A 16,150-nucleotide genomic window follows, 5' to 3' on the forward strand; every position below is an offset into this window, starting at 1 on the left:
GAAGGCCTCTCACTTGGCATGAGAGTTGTCTTCACCAAGAAACCAGTTATACCATATACAGTGAGTCGTGTCTTTTCTCTAGAGCATGTGGAGCCTATCCATGAGAAGATAGGAAGAAAGTTCACTGTAAGGGGGTAAAATTCTAAGCCCATGTCAATCTTTGTAAGGAGCTAACAGTCAAGCTAGTGACGTTAAAGAAGCACTTGTTGGGTGGCAACCTAACCCTATTTAGTTATTTCCATTTCTTTTCATTCCTTAAGTTTGTTTTTCTTTAGTTATTTCCTTAGGTTCATGATCATGTGCAGTAATCAGAACAGAGACAGAAAGGTTCAGAGATGAAAACAGAACACTCTAGATAGAGTGTCTTGTTGGCATTAAACGCCAGACAAGAAAGGCAGCGTGGGTGTACAATGCCCACCAAGAGCAGCCAACCTGGCATTGAACGCCACACAGGGTGTCCCTGCTGGGCGTTCAACACCTAATAAGACCAGGAAGCTGGCATTGAAAACCAGCCATGGAGCAAAGGCTGGGCGTTCAACGCCCTAAATGGAGCAGGAAGTTAGCGTTAAACGACAGCTATGGAGCATAAGCTGGGCATTCAACGCCCATAAGGAGAGCAGGAAATCTGAATTTTCTAGCCTCTCAGGACCAGTGGACCCATAGCATTTTTACCTACCCCACCTTCTTCTCTCTTCTTTCCACACTTCCCCACACACTATTTCCTATAAACCTAGCCCAATCACATCCATATCATTCCCCAAAACCATCATAACTCCCACCTATACCCACCCACTTCAAAATCAAATCTCCCGCCCATTTACCCTCCCATGACCAAAACCTACCCTACCCCAACCCTATAAATACCCCCTCTTACTAACCCTTCATACACACACTTCATACACTCTCAAAACCCCTTGGCCGAGCCCTTCTTATCCCTCCATCTCCATCTATTTTCTTCTTCTTCTACTCTATTCATCTCTTTTGTTTATTTTTGCTCGAGGATGAGCAAAGTTTTAAGTTTGGTATTGGAAAAGCCTTGCTTTTTGCTTTCCATTCTTATTTATAGCACCCAAGGCCGGAGAACCCTCTAGAAAGAGGAAAGGAAAGGCCGTAGCCGCCACCTCCGAAAGAGAGGGTTAGTAAAGCTTTGCACACTAGTTGATGTCTGGGGGCTCTGCAGAGCTCTGCACAGAAAGATAGGGTTGGCACACAAGTTGTTGCACTGTTATCTCTCTTTTAGAGGGAAAATTAGGATGAGGCATCTTGAATAAGATTGATCCTCCCCTAACTTTAGGGTTAGTTCTCCCATAGCCACATCAATGATAGCATTAGCTGTGGCTAGGAAAGGTCTTCCAAAGATGACATAGTCATCCACATCCTTTCCTATGTCCAAGATGATGAAGTTTGCAGGGATGTAGTGGTTTTCAACTTTAACCAAGACATCCTCCACTAAGCCATATGGCTTCTTCATGGTCTTGTCTGCCATCTCTAAAGAGACGTGTGCAGCTTATTCCTCAAGGATTCCGAGCTTCTCCATTACAGAGAGTGGCATGAGGTTGATGCTTGACCCTATGTTACTTAGAACCTTTTCAAAGGTCATAGTGCCTATGGTGCAAGGAATCAGGAAGCGTCCAGGGTTTGGAAGCTTCTGATGTAGCTCTTGCTGAACCAAAGCATGGAGTCCTTTGGTAAGCAGTGGAGGTTCTTCCTCTAGAGGCTTTGTACAAAATAACTTGGTATTTAGCTTCAATAGAGCTCATAGGAAACGAGCAACTTGCTATTCCCTAGTGTCTTCATCCTCACTTGAGGATGAGTAGTCATCAGAACTTTTGCACTGCAAAGTGCATTCAAAGGAACCTCAATTGTCTTTATGGTTTCCTTTGGTTCTGGGCTAGAGGGTTCTTGAGTGTGATTTAGGCACTCAAAGGGTGTCCTGTGACTGGCGTTCAACGATAGCTTTGTCAGCTTAATGGGCGTTGAACACCCTTGCTGTCCACCCTGACTAGCGTTAAACGCCAGTCCCTCTAGCATTCTGGGCGTTGAACACCCAGCAGGGATGTCCTTGCTGGAGTTCAATGTAACACCCTAAGCCTTACCTCGCATCGTAAAGCAAAGGTTAATCAAAGGTTACGACAGTTCTAAGCTCATACATATAACATATAGAAGAAATAATATAATCTAGAAGCCCGATGAAGGATATAGCTCAAAAACAGGATTTGAAAAGTGCAAAAGACATCCAAAACAGATAAGGATCCTCCGCTTCTGTCACCATCCAAAGCAACTCACCTTGGTGGGTTACGACCTGCATCTGAAAAATACAACAGAAATATGGTATGAGAACCGGAGATTTCCAGTATGGTAACAGTGCCCATTGATCTAAGATGTAAGACCCGGGGACGCCAGAGGCAATCCTAGAACTTCATATCCATCACAAGATTCACCTTAAAGCATGATTAAAATAATAAAGCATAACTTAAAAATTAACATGAAAAAAAGGGTAATCTAACTTAAAAGATTTTCTAACTAACAACTCTCTACTGTCCCACAGCCTTTACCAACCTATCCTCCATGCGATCCTATCGCCATCGCCTTCCGAACCTCCTCAATCCTAGTAGAAAACACAAGTAATATCAATGCAAGTAAAATACAAGAATAGGCATTTAGGACAAGTGATAAACCACTATTTTATGGTTTATATTGTGCTCAATTGAGTGGTTTTTATACTCTCTGCTCACTTATTCATATGATTTGCATGAGTTTACATATTCCTTCCTAGTGTTATTCTATGATTGAAAACATGCTTCTTTGGCCTTAAAATTGCTATGTTTAACCCTCTCTCATTACCATTTGATGCCTTGATATGTGTGTTAAGTGTTTTCAAGGTTTATAGGGCAGGAATTGCTAAGAGAATGGAAAGGAAGCATGCAAAAGTGGAAGGAATACAAGAAACTGAAGGAACTGCTAAAGCTGTCCAGCCTGACCTCCTGGTACTAAATCGATCATAACCTGAGCTACAAAGGTCCAAATGATGCGGTTTTAGTTGCGTTGGAAAGGTAACATTCGGAGCTTCGCAATGATATATAATTTGTCATAGCTTCCTGATGTGTAGAAAACGATCCAACACGAAACTCACCGGCAAGTGGACCGGGTCGCATCAAGTAATAATAACTCACATGAGTGAGGTCGATCCCACAGGGATTGAAGGATTGAGCAATTTTAGTTAGGTGGTTGATTTAGTCAAGCAAAAAAGAGTTGATTTGAGTGATTTGTATCCAACAGAAGCTAAATTGCATGAAATTTAAAGGGAGAGGGATAATTGACAAGAATTTAAAGTGCAGAAGAATTAAAAGAGCTGAATCTTAAAGTGCAAGTAATATAAATTACAGAAACTTAGATTACAAGAAACATAAATAACTGAAATTTAAAGTGCAAGAAATTTAAATGGCTTGAATCATAAAAGGAATTGGGAGTTGGGAGTGCAGAAATTAAACAAGCAAAAGTAAATGACAATTAACAGAGAAGTAGAAGGTGAATTGAGATGCAGCAGATTTGAACAAGAAAGGAAGAATTGCTTGAGGAACTAAACAGAAAGTGAAATGTAGCTTAATTGCAATAGCTCAAGAGAAGTTGAAGATCTCAGGGTTAGAGGAGCCTAGAGAACAAGTCTAGATCTCAATTCCTTCCTCGATCCAACCAAGAACAATTGCAAAAGAAGTAAAAGAGTAAATTGCAGAAGAAGTAGAAGATGAAAGCAGTAAATAGAATTTGGATTCAATTCATAGTTTCTAGAATTATGCAAAAAAATAAACAAAGAGGTCTCAAGGTGAGATTGAAACAGAATTTCTTCAATTCTCCACCCAAGATTCAAGAAAAGAAGTAAAGAGTGCATAAGCAAGAACAAGGAAGAAGAGAGATCAATTCTCCTTCCCAATTCTCAGAGATCCAAAGTAACAATTCACAAGAAAGTAAAAAAATGAAAATTCTAAAATGAGGGTGAAAGTAAAAGTCCAAAAGTCCCCTCTCTAAATCAAATTAGCTTCTATTTATACACTTCCTATTTTTGGATTTTAGAATTTAGATGGGCTTTGAAATTTGGTGAAGAATTGAATTGAATTGGATTTTTAATTAAATTTTCAGCCCATGTGTTGCTCCCAGGATTAAGCTCAGTTCATGTGGAGAGCTGAGCTTTGGTGTTGCTTGTGTGTTGCACACCAAGCCTTCCCTACTGTGCCAAATTGCTCGCATCACACTCCCTGACCGTGTCACACTCGCGCATGACATGCTTCATGTGGTAAGGGAAGTAGCGCTCAGCTCTTGGCAAGAGCTGAGCTTGCTCCTTGTCTCTTATGAAGCTCCAAGTTCGACACCCAGGGAGAGCATTGCTTGGCTTCTCTTTCTTGCCACCAAAGTAGTGCACTCTCTCTTGCTTTCTTGAGGCCCCTGGTTCGATTCCTATAGAGTGAAAACAAGCCAATTTTGGCTTATTTTTCTTGTGAGATAGCGCTGCCCCCTCCCCCCTTGGTCTTGAGTTCGAAACTTGTGGAGTGCATTGGCAAACTATTTTTCCTTGAATTTCCTTGAGGCAAGCCCGAAAAAGCTCTTGGGGAGAGCTGAGCTTTGAAAATTTTGCCTTGCTCGCTCCTTGATATGTAGCGCTCGGTTCTTGTGGAGAGCCTAGCTCTCCCCTTGCTTGGCCTTTGGCCTTTGAAGTAAAGCTCTTGTGGAGAGCTCTAAGCTCTTGGCAAGAGCTCTATGGCTCTTGCTCCTTGTCATGTGCTACGCTTTCCTTTTCCTTAGGCCACGCTTTCTTTCTTTCTTCATTTTCTTCACCTACAAGTAATCAAAACAACTAATCAAAGTATCACCAAATTCACAAGGTTTAAAATTCATTTAAAAACCAATTAATTCAAGCTTAAACCCCATGATTTTGTGCGAATTAAAGGGTGGTTGATTGATTCAAAGAAACCATGCAATTCCACTCTAAATTACTAACTTACAATGCAAGAAAGTGCATAAAAACTAATGAAACAAGTGAAATTTGCTTGAAAAGCTAGCATATGATGACTTGTCATCACAACACCAAACTTAAAACTTGCTTGTCCCCAAGCAAGCACTAATCATAAGAGAAAATGAATTGAAACAGAGAAGTATGCATGTTCTTATTTAGCAGATAGTTAAACTTGGTTCATGGGGTTTTATGCAGACAATGATAGCTCATTTGTTACTTGCTGTTACATAAGATATGTTTCCTCAAAGATTCACTAAGGTTGCTGCTACAATGCTTTACTTTTGGCTTAATTCCTTGCTAATTTTTCCTTCTTTATTTGTGCTTAGAGCTTATTGTTTATTGAAGGCTTGGTGGCAAATGTTACAGCAGCCTTTGGCTTAGTTTTGCTCAACATTTCTTTACCACAGACACATGGTTCACATTTTCTTCCTAGGATCATTGATGCCCAGCATCTCTTTGGATTATTAAATATTTTGTAGCTAGGTTGCTCTTTGTTGTGGACTTTTAGTTGGCAATCCCAAATCAGTTGATCTAAGTGGCCAAATTTTGAAATACTCCTCAGAACCTACTTGTCCAAGCATATCCTAGTACAAAAACACCACAGGCATGTGTCCTAGGGTCCAAGCTATTGGTGTCTAGCCTTATTGTTTGTTTCTTTGCCAATTCTTGGCTTTTCTTTTTCTTTTTGTTTTGATTCATTCTCAAGGGACTTTCATTAATTGAAAGATTATAGCAGCAAACTAGTTTAAGTTTCAAGGATCATGTCATTATACAACATTATTTTGTGAGCTAACAATTTAATCAAACACATACCACCACTGACTTTCATTCTAACTTTTGCAACATTGAACAATTACTTTTCTAAATCAACCATTTTTTTTCTTTTATTCAAGCAGCAGGGGAACAAAACAAAATCTAAGATAGTGAGGGATGACACTTATTATGCAGATTACTTTCTTCAGCAAAAATTCTCACTTGCAACTAAATGATCACTTTAGCCAGACATGAAGGAATCCCTAAATTGAAATATTTCACAACAATAAAGATCAAGTGTAAATACAACCTGTTGGGTTACAGCTTTTCATTCTTCCTTCTGTTGTGTCCCTTTTAAGTCATAATGCAGATTGTCTTCAAATATTGGCCATATTCCTGCATGAGTCTCAAAAGTTGCTTGCTTCTCAAGCCCTTAAGGTAACTGGTTAGTATGCAGAGCTTATTTATGGGCTTTTGAACTTACTTTGGTGTGTGAACACCAAACTTAGTCCCTCGCCAATGCTTCTTATGCAACAAGTTAACCATGTGTAACACCCTTCTGTCTTTGCTAAAGGTAATAGAACCAAAAACTAGGAAACCGCAAATTGGTTAAATGGTTCATTTAATTGCTTGAAGCTAGCATTATGCAGAAGGTGAGAATATATTTTATGATGAGATTTTGGTGGAACACCAAACTTAGAATCCTTCATTCTCCCTTAGATTATTTTGGTGTGAAACACCAAACTTAGCTTCTTGCAATATAGATAAAGCTAATTAACCTTTTTTATTAAAATAGCTATGAAAGGAAAACTACCTCAGGTTGGGTTGCCTCCCAACAAGTGCTTCTTTATTGTCACTAGCTTGACATCTTTCATTCTTTGGTTAGTTTAAGTTCTGAACCTCTTTTTCCTTGTTCCATTGACCTCCTAAGTACAGGTTTGCTCTGTGCCCGTTTGCTGTAAACTGACTTTTTGTTGCTTCATATAACAGTTCAAGGCTTCCATAAGGGAGCACCTTTGTCACCAAGTAAGGGCCAGTCCATTTGGATTTAAGCTTGCCAGGGAAAATTTTGAGCCAGGAGTTGTATAGGAGTACTTGCTGTCCTGGTTTGAACTCCTTCCTTGAGATCTTCTTGTCACGCCATCTCTTGTCCTTTTCATTATATATCTTAGCATTGTCATAAGCTTCTAGCCTAAACTCATCCAACTCATTTAGTTGTAGCAGCCTTTTCTCCCTTGTTGCTTGAGAATCAAGGTTGAGAAGTTTAGTGGCCCAAAAAGCTTTATGTTCAAGTTCTACAGGAAGGTGACAAGATTTGCCATATAGCAGGTGAAAAGGGGACTTCCTAATAGGAGTTTTGAATGCTGTCCTGTATGCCCATAGTGCATCTTCTAATTTTCTGGCCCAATCTTTCCTGGTTGCTCCCACAGTCTTCTCTAAAATCCTCTTCAATTCTCTATTTGCAAGCTCAGCCTGGCCATTGGTTTGAGGGTGATATGGTGTAGCTACTTTATGAATCACTCCATATTTGTGAATGAGTTTCTCCATCTGCTTATTACAAAAATGACCACCACTATCACTTATAAGTCCCTTAGGTACTCCATATCTAGTGAAAATATGCTTCTTTAGGAATTGAAGAACAATTTGTGCATCACATGTGGTTGTGGCTATTGCTTCCACCCACTTTGAGACATATTCCACAGCTACCAAAATGTATTTGAAGGAGTAAGAAGGAGGGAAGGGCCCCATGAAATCTATGCCCCAAAGAACAAATAGCTCTACTTCAAGAATAAAATTTTGAGGCATTTCATTCCTTCTTGTCAATCCTCCAGCCCTTTGGCATTCATTGCACTGGTGAACAAACTCCTTGGCATGCTTGAAGATGGTTGGCCAGTAAAATCCACTCTATAGTATTTTAGCAGCTATTCTCTCTGGTCCAAAGTGTCCACCATATGCTGAACCAAGGCAATGCCACAATATATCTTTCACTTCGTTTTTAGGGACACACCTCCTAATCATTCCATCAGAGCATCTCTTGAATAAAAAGGGTTCATCCCACAAGAACTTCCTTGCTTCATTGAGTAGCTTCTTCACTTGTTGCTTGGAAAATTCTTGCGGTATTTTCCTTCCCACTTTGTAGTTTGCTATGTCAGCAAACCAAGGTGCTTGTTGAACTTGAAAAATGTGCTCATCAGGGAAATTCTCATTCACTTGCTGTGGTCTATCTTGATTGGCTCCTTGTGGCACTCTTGATAAATGATCTGCTACTTGATTTTCACTCTCCTTCCTATCTCTCACTTCGATATCAAATTCTTGTAGTAGCAGCACCCACCTAATAAGCCTTGGCTTTGAATCCTGTTTAGACATTAAATACTTGAGGGCAGCATGGTCAGTGTATACTATAACCTTTGAACCAATCAAGTATTGCCTAAACTTATCAAATGCATATACAATTGCCAAAAGCTCTTTCTCAGTGGTGGTATAATTTTTCTGTGTTTCATTTAACACTTTGCTGGCATAATATATGACATGGTGCAACTTGTGTTTCTTTTGTCCCAGCACAGCACCAATAGCAAGGTCACTTGCATCACACATAAGTTCAAAAGGTAAGTTCTAATCAGGGGGGTGTGATGATTGGTGCTGTGATGAGTTTTCTCTTTAAGGTTTCAAAGGCATGCTTGCAGTTGTCATCAAAGATGAAAGGGTTGTCAATCACTAGCGAATTGCTCAATGGCTTTGCTATTTTTGAAAAATCTTTGATGAACCTTCTGTAAAAGCCAGCATGCCCAAGAAAACTCCTTACTGCTTTCACATTAACAGGTATAGGAAGTTTTTCAATAATTTCTATTTTCGCTTTATTAACTTCTATACCTTTGCATGACACTTTATGCCCAAGAACTATCCCTTCAGGAACCATGAAATGGCATTTCTCTCAATTCAATACCAGGTTAGCTTCTTGGCATCTCTTAAAACAAGAGTTAAATGATGCAAGCAAGCGTTAAATGAATTACCAAAAATAGAAAAATCATCCATGAAGACTTCTAAAAATTTTTCCACCATATCAGAAAAAATGGAAAGCATACACCTTTGAAAGGTGGCTGGGGAGTTGCATAGCCCAAAGGGCATCCTCTTGTAGGTGAAAACTACAAATGGACATGTGAAGGCAGTCTTCTCTTGGTCCTTAGGGTCTACCATGATTTGATTGTACCCAGAATACCCATCCAAGAAGCAATAATAGGCATGGCCGGCGAATCTTTCCAGCATCTGATCAATGAATGGGAGGGGAAAGTGACGCTTCCTTGTAGCATCATTCAATCTTCTATAATCTATGTACATCCTCCACCCAGTCACTGTTCTGGTGGGGATCAACTCATTCTTCTCATTGGTGATGACTGTCATTCCTCCCTTTTTTGGTACAACTTGAACCGGGCTCACCCATGAGCTATCAGAGATTGGAAAAATTATCCCAACATTCCATAGCTTCATGACTTCTTTTTGAACTACTTCCTTCATGGCAGGGTTGAGCCTTCTTTGGGGTTGAACCACAGGCTTTGATTCTTCTTCCAGCAAAATTTTATGCATACAGATGGCTAGGCTAATGCCTTTGATATCCTCAATTGTCCAACCCAAGGCTGTTTTGTGAGTTTTCAACACTTCAATCACCCTTGTTTCTTCTTTCATATTCAAGGAGGAGTTAATGATCACTGGTAGGGCCTCTTCTTCTCCCAGGAACACGTATTTGAGGTGAGGGGGAAGAGGCTTCAACTCCTGTTTTGGCTTCTCCTTCTCCTTATCTTTACTGGAGATTTTTGCCACTTCATCTTCTTGTTCCTCCTCCACTTCTTCGTCCTGTTGCTCATGACAAGTGGCTTCTAACATTTCCTCTACCAGACTTTCTATCATATCCACCTTCATGTAGTTCTCTTGTTCAGAGGGGTATTGCATTAATTTGAAGACATTGATAACCATTTGCTCATTGTGCACCCTGAAGATCATCTCTCCCTTCTCTACATTAATAATGGCTTTGGCTGTGGCTAGAAACGGCCTTCCCAAGATGATTGAATTATTTCCTTCTTCTTCTGTATCCAAAATTACAAAGCCTGCAGGGAAGATAAACTCCCCAACCTTCACTAATAGGTTTTCCACAATGCCATTGGGTGTCTTGATTGATCTGTCAGCCATCACCAAAGACATTGATGAGCGGATAATTTATACGCTTTTTGGCATTGTTTTTACATAGTTTTTAGTATGATTTGATTAGTTTTTAGTATATTTTTATTAGTTTTTAAATAAAAATCACATTTCTGGACTTTACTATGAGTTTGTGTATTTTTCTGTGATTTCAGGTAATTTCTGGCTGAAATTGAGGGACTTGAGCAAAAATCATATTCAGAGGTTGAAGAAGGACTGCAGATGCTATTGGATTTTGACCTCCCTGTATTCAAAGTGGATTTTCTGGAGCTACAAGAGTCCAAATGGCGCGCTCTCAATTGCATTGGAAAGTAGACATCCAGGGCTTTCCAGTATTATATAATAGTCCATACTTTATCCAAGTTTAGACGACGGAAACTGGCGTTCAACGCCAGCTCTCTGCCCTATTCTGGAGTTAAACGCCAGAAACAGGTTGCAAAGCAGAGTTAAACGCCAGAAATAGGTTACAAACTGGTGTTCAACTCCAAGGAAGACCTCTACATGTGAAAGCTTCAATGCTCAGCTTAAGCACACACCAAGTGGGCTCCGGAAGTAGATTTCTGCATCATTTACTCATTTCTGTAAACCCTAGTTACTAGTTTAGTATAAAAACTACTTTTAGTGACTTATTTCACATCTCTGGAACACATTATGTAACTTTTACGTTCTAGACCTCCATGGGAGGCTGGCCACTCGGCCATGTCTACCCTATTATCACTTATGTATTTTCAACGGTAGAGTTTCTACACACCATAGATTAAGGTGTGGAGCTCTGCTGTTTCTCATAAATTAATGCAAAGTACTATTGTTTCTCTATTCAATTCAAGCCTATTTCTTATCTAAGATATACACTTATTCTTCAACCTGAGGAAGGTGATGATCCGTGACACTCATCATCATTCTCACCTATGAACGCGTGCCTGACAACCACTTCCGTTCTACTTACAATAGCTTAAGTGCATATCTCTTAGCCTCCTGGTTCATGACGCATGGTTGCCTCACTTGACAACCGAGCCTTCCATTCCATGAGATCAGAGTCTTCGTGGTATAGGCTAGAATTATTGGCGGCCATTCTTGAGATCTGAAAAGTCTAAACCTTATCTGTGGTATTCCGAGTAGGATCCCGGAAGGGATGGCTGTGACGAGCTTCAAACTTGTGAGTGCTGGGCGTAGTGACAGACGCAAAAGGATTACTGAATCCTATTCCAGTATGATCGAGAACTGACAGATGAATAGTCGTGCGGTGACAACGCATTTTGGAACATTTTCACTGTGAGGATGGGATGTAGCCATTGACGACGGTGATGCCCTACATAACGCTTGCCATGGAAAAGGAGTAGGAATTATTGGATGAAGACAGCAGGAAAGTAGAGGTTCAGGAGGAACAAAAGTATCTCTATACGCTTATCTGAAATTCTCACCAATGAATTACATAAGTATTTCTATCCTATTTTACATTTTGTTATCTTTTAATTACTAAAACTCTATAACCATTTGAATCCGCCTGACTGAGATTTACAAGGTGACCATAGCTTGCTTCAAGTCGACAATCTCTGTGGGATCGACCCTTACTCATGTAAGGTTTATTACTTGGACGACCCAGTGCACTTACTGGTTAGTTGTGCGAGATCGTGAAGAATTAAGATTATGAATGTGCGTATTAAGTTTTTAGCGCCGTTACCAAGGAATGAACGATCACGATTTCTGCATACCAAGTTTTTGGCGCCGTTGCTGGGGATTGTTCGAGTTTGGACTACTGAAGGTTCATCTTGTTGCTCAGATTAGGTAAATTTTATTTTAATTTTAAGATTTTTGTTTTTATTATTTTTAGTTTTATTTTCGAGAAAAAAAAATTTACTATTCTATGATTCTTCAAAATTTTTGAGAATGAATTCTAGAGTTTCTTCATGATTTGTTGAAGCCTGGTTGGCTGCCAAGCCATGTCTAAATTTTTTGACTGAGGCTTCCACTTATCATAGTAAGCGTCCTTGGACTCTCATCTAATCAGCTGTTATATGCCTGATTTGTATCTGCTGAAGCTTGGCTGGCCATTGGCCATGTCTAGTGTTTTGGACCAGAGCTTTCACTGAAAGCTTGGCTGGCTAGTAAGCCATGTCTAATTCCTGGACTGGAGCTTTAGACTAACATTGCACGATTCCTGGAATTCTCATTAGAAATTTTGAAATCCTTATTTTTCTTTTTTCAATTAATTTTTGAAAAATCAAAAAAAAAAAAAGAAAATTTTTTTAATAAAATCATAAAAACCAAAAATAATTTGATGTTTCTTGTTTGAGTCTAGTGTCAATTTTTAAGTTTAGTGTCAATTGCATGTTTTTATAATTTTCTTTAATTTTCGAAAATTCATCATGTGTTCTTCATGATCTTCAAGTTGTTCTTGATGAATTTCCTTGTTTGATCTTTGCATTTTCATAGTTTGCATCTTTTCTTTTTTTTCATATGCATTTTCAAATTGTTAGTGTCTAAAGTTTGAAAATTTCTAGGTTTGGTGTCTTGCATGTTTTTCTTTTCTTAAAAAGTTTCAAAAATAAGTTCTTGCATGCATCATTTGTTTTGATCCAAAACTTTCATGCATTGAGTCTTTTTTCATGTTTTTCTCTTCCATCATTAAAAATTCAAAAATCAAAAAATATCTTTCCCTTTTCCTCTCATAAAATTCGAATATTTGACTTGACTTTTTTAAAAAATTTTAAAATCTAGTTATTTCTTATGAGTCAAATCAAATTTTCAATTTAAAAATTTTATCTTTTTCAAATCTTTTTCAAAAATCAAATCTTTTTCACTTTTTCTCTCATATTTTCAAAAATTTCAATTTGATTTTCAAAAATCTTTTTCTTATTTTGTTTCATAATTTCAAAATCTTTCCTAACAATTAATGTGATTGATTCAAAAGAAAAAAAAATTTAAGTTGTTACTTGCCTAGTAAGAAAGGTTCAATCTTTAAATTTTAAATCATATCTTTTTGTTTCTTGTTAGTCAAGTAATCAACTTTAATTTTCAAAATCAAATCTTTTTAAATTTCTTTTTCAAATCTTTTTCAAAATAAGTTTCAATGACATCTTTTTCAAAATCAATTTCAAAATCTTTTCTAAACTTCTTATCTTTTCAAAAATTGATTTTCAAATCTTTTTCAATTAACCACTTGACTTTTTGTTTGATTTCAAAAGTTTACTATTTCAATCATATCTTTTTCAAAACCACCTAACTAATTCTCTCTCTCTCTAATTTTCGAAAATCATATTCCTCTTTTTCAAAATTCCTTTTTAATTAACTAATTGTTATAACTTTTAATTTAATTTCATTTTTCTTTTTTTTAAAAAAAATTTCGAATTTTAATTTTAATTTTAATTTAAAAACAAAAATATTTCTATTTTATTTTATTTAATTTTCGAAAATTCTACTCTCTCACCTCCTTCTAATTATTTATTTATCTACTAACACTTCTCTTCCTCTTAAAAATTCGAACCCTCTCCCTCTTTCTATGTTTGAATTTATTTTCTTCTTCTACTCACATAAAGGAACCTCTCTACTGTGGCAAAGTGGATCCTTATTATTTTCTGTTCTTTTCTTTTTCATATGAGCAGGAACAAGGATAAGAACATTCTTGTTGAAACCGATCCTGAACCTGAAAGGACTCTGAAGAGGAAGCTAAGGGAAGCTAAAGCATAACTCTCTGGAGAAAATCTGACAGAAATTTTCGAAAAGGAAGGAGACATGGCCGAAACCAATAATAATGGTGGAGGTGCAAGGAAGATGCTTGGTGACTTTACTGCACCAAATTCCAACTTACATGGAAGAAGCATCTCAATCCCTGCCGTTGGAGCAAACAATTTTGAGCTAAAGCCTCAATTAGTTTCTCTTATGCAACAGAATTGCAAGTTTCATGGACTTCCATCAGAAGATCCTTTTCAGTTCTTAGCTGAATTCTTGTAAATCTGTGATACTGTTAAGACCAATGGGGTTGATCCTGAGGTCTACAGGCTTATACTTTTCCCGTTTGCTGTAAGAGACAGAGCTAGAATATGGTTAGACTCTCAACCTAAAGATAGCCTAAACTCTTGGGATAAACTGGTCACGGCTTTCTTAGCCAAGTTCTTTCCTCCTCAAAAGCTGAGTAAGCTTAGAGTGGATGTTCAAACCTTCAGACAGAAAGAAGGTGAATTCCTCTATGAAGCTTGGGAGAGATACAAGCAACTGACCAAAAAGTGTCCTTCTGACATGCTTTCAGAATGGACCATCCTGGATATATTCTATGATAGTCTGTCTGAATTATCTAAGATGTCATTGGACCATTCTGCAGGTGAATCCATTCACCTAAAGAAAACGCCTGTAGAAGCTCAGAAACTCATTGACATGGTTGCAAATAACCAATTCATGTATACTTCTGAAAGGAATCCTGTGAGTAATGGGACGCCTCAAAGGAAGGGAGTTCTTGAAATTGATACTCTGAATGCCATATTGGCTCAGAATAAAATATTGACTCAGCAAGTCCATATGATTTCTTAGAGTCTAAATGGATTGCAAGCTGCATCCAACAGTACTCAAGAAGCATCTTCTGAAGAAGAAGCTTATGATCATGAGAACCCTGCAATAGCAGAGGTGAATTACATGGGAGAACCATATGGAATCACCTATAATCCTCATGGATAAATCATCCAAATTTCTCATGGAATGATCAACAAAATCCTCAACAAGGCTTTAATAATGGTGGAAGAAACAGGTTTAGCAATAGCAAGCCTTTTCCATCATCCTCTCAGCAATAGACAAAGAATTCTGAGCAGAATCCATCTAGCTTAGCAAATATAGTCTCTGATCTATCTAAGGCCACTCTAAGTTTCATGAATGAAACAAGGTCCTCCATCAGAAATTTGGAGGCACAAGTGGGCCAGCTGAGTAAAAGGGTCACTGAAACTCCTCCTAGTACTCTCCCAAGCAATACAGAAGAAAATCCAAAGAGAGAGTGCAAGGCCATTGATTTGACCATCATGGCTGAACTTACAAGGGAGGAGGAGGACGTGAATCCTAGTGAGGAAGACCTCCTGGGATGTTCAGTGACCAATAAGGAGTTTCCTTTTGAGAAACCAAAGGAATCTGAGGCTCATCTAGAGACAATAGAGATTCCATTGAACCTCCTTCGGCCCTTCATGAGCTCTGATGAGTATTCTTCTTCTGAAGAGAATGAAGATGTTACTGAAGAGCAAGTTGCTAAGTACCTTGGTGCAATCATGAAGCTGAATGCCAAATTATTTGGTAATGAGACTTGGAAAGATGAACCTCCCTTGCTCACCAATGAACTAAATACATTGGATATGCAGAAATTACCTCAAAAGAAACAAGATCCTGGTAAATTCCTAATTCCCTGTAACATAGGCACCATGACCTTTGAGAAGGCTCTGTGTGACCTGGGGTCAGAAATGAACTTAATGCCACTCTCTGTAATGGAGAAACTTGGGATCTTTGAGGTGCAAGCTGCCAGAATCTCTTTAGAGATGGCAGACAAATCCATGAAAATGGCTTATGGACAAGTAGAGGACGTGTTAGTAAAGGTTGAAGGCCTTTACATCCCTGCTGATTTCATAATCCTAGACACTGGAAAGGATGAGGATGAATCCATCATCCTTGGAAGACCCTTCCTAGCCACAGCAAGAGCTGTGATTGATGTGGACAGAGGAGAGTTGGTCCTTCAACTGAATGAGGACTACCTTGTATTTAAAACTCAAGGTTCTCCTTCTGTAACCATGGAGAGGAAGCATGAAAAGCTTCTCTCACTGCAGAGTCAACCAAAGCCCCCACAGTCAAACTCTAAGTTTGGTGTTGGGAGGCCACAACCAAACTCTAAGTTTGGTGTTGAACCCCCACATTCAAACTCTAAGTTTGGTGTTGGGAGGTTCCAACAATGCTCTGAACATCTGTGAGGCTCCATGAGAGCTCACTGTCAAGCTATTGACTTTAAAGAAGCGCTTGTTGGGAGGCAACCCAATGTTATTTAATTATATCTATTTATTTCTATTATTATTTTATGTTTTTTTTAGGTTGATGATCATGTGGAATCACAAAAACTACTAAAAAATCAAAAACAGAATGAAAAATAGCTTTAAAAATAGCTCACCTTGGAGGAAGAACTTACTGGCGTTTAAATGCCAGTAAGAAGCATCAAACTGGCGTTTAACGCCAGAAAGA

General features: G+C 38.5%; 1 non-coding gene across 1 annotated transcript; it reads right to left on the minus strand.

Annotated features, from left to right (window-relative positions):
- Positions 1-14,086: 14,086 nt before the first annotated feature.
- LOC112745496 (small nucleolar RNA R71) lies at positions 14,087-14,194 on the minus strand. Its single transcript, XR_003173421.1, has one exon. It is a non-coding gene; the product is annotated as a small nucleolar RNA R71 (small nucleolar RNA).
- Positions 14,195-16,150: the final 1,956 nt, after the last annotated feature.

This window comes from Arachis hypogaea, chromosome 14, assembly GCF_003086295.3.
Source record: "Arachis hypogaea cultivar Tifrunner chromosome 14, arahy.Tifrunner.gnm2.J5K5, whole genome shotgun sequence".
Classification (NCBI taxonomy): domain Eukaryota; kingdom Viridiplantae; phylum Streptophyta; class Magnoliopsida; order Fabales; family Fabaceae; genus Arachis; species Arachis hypogaea.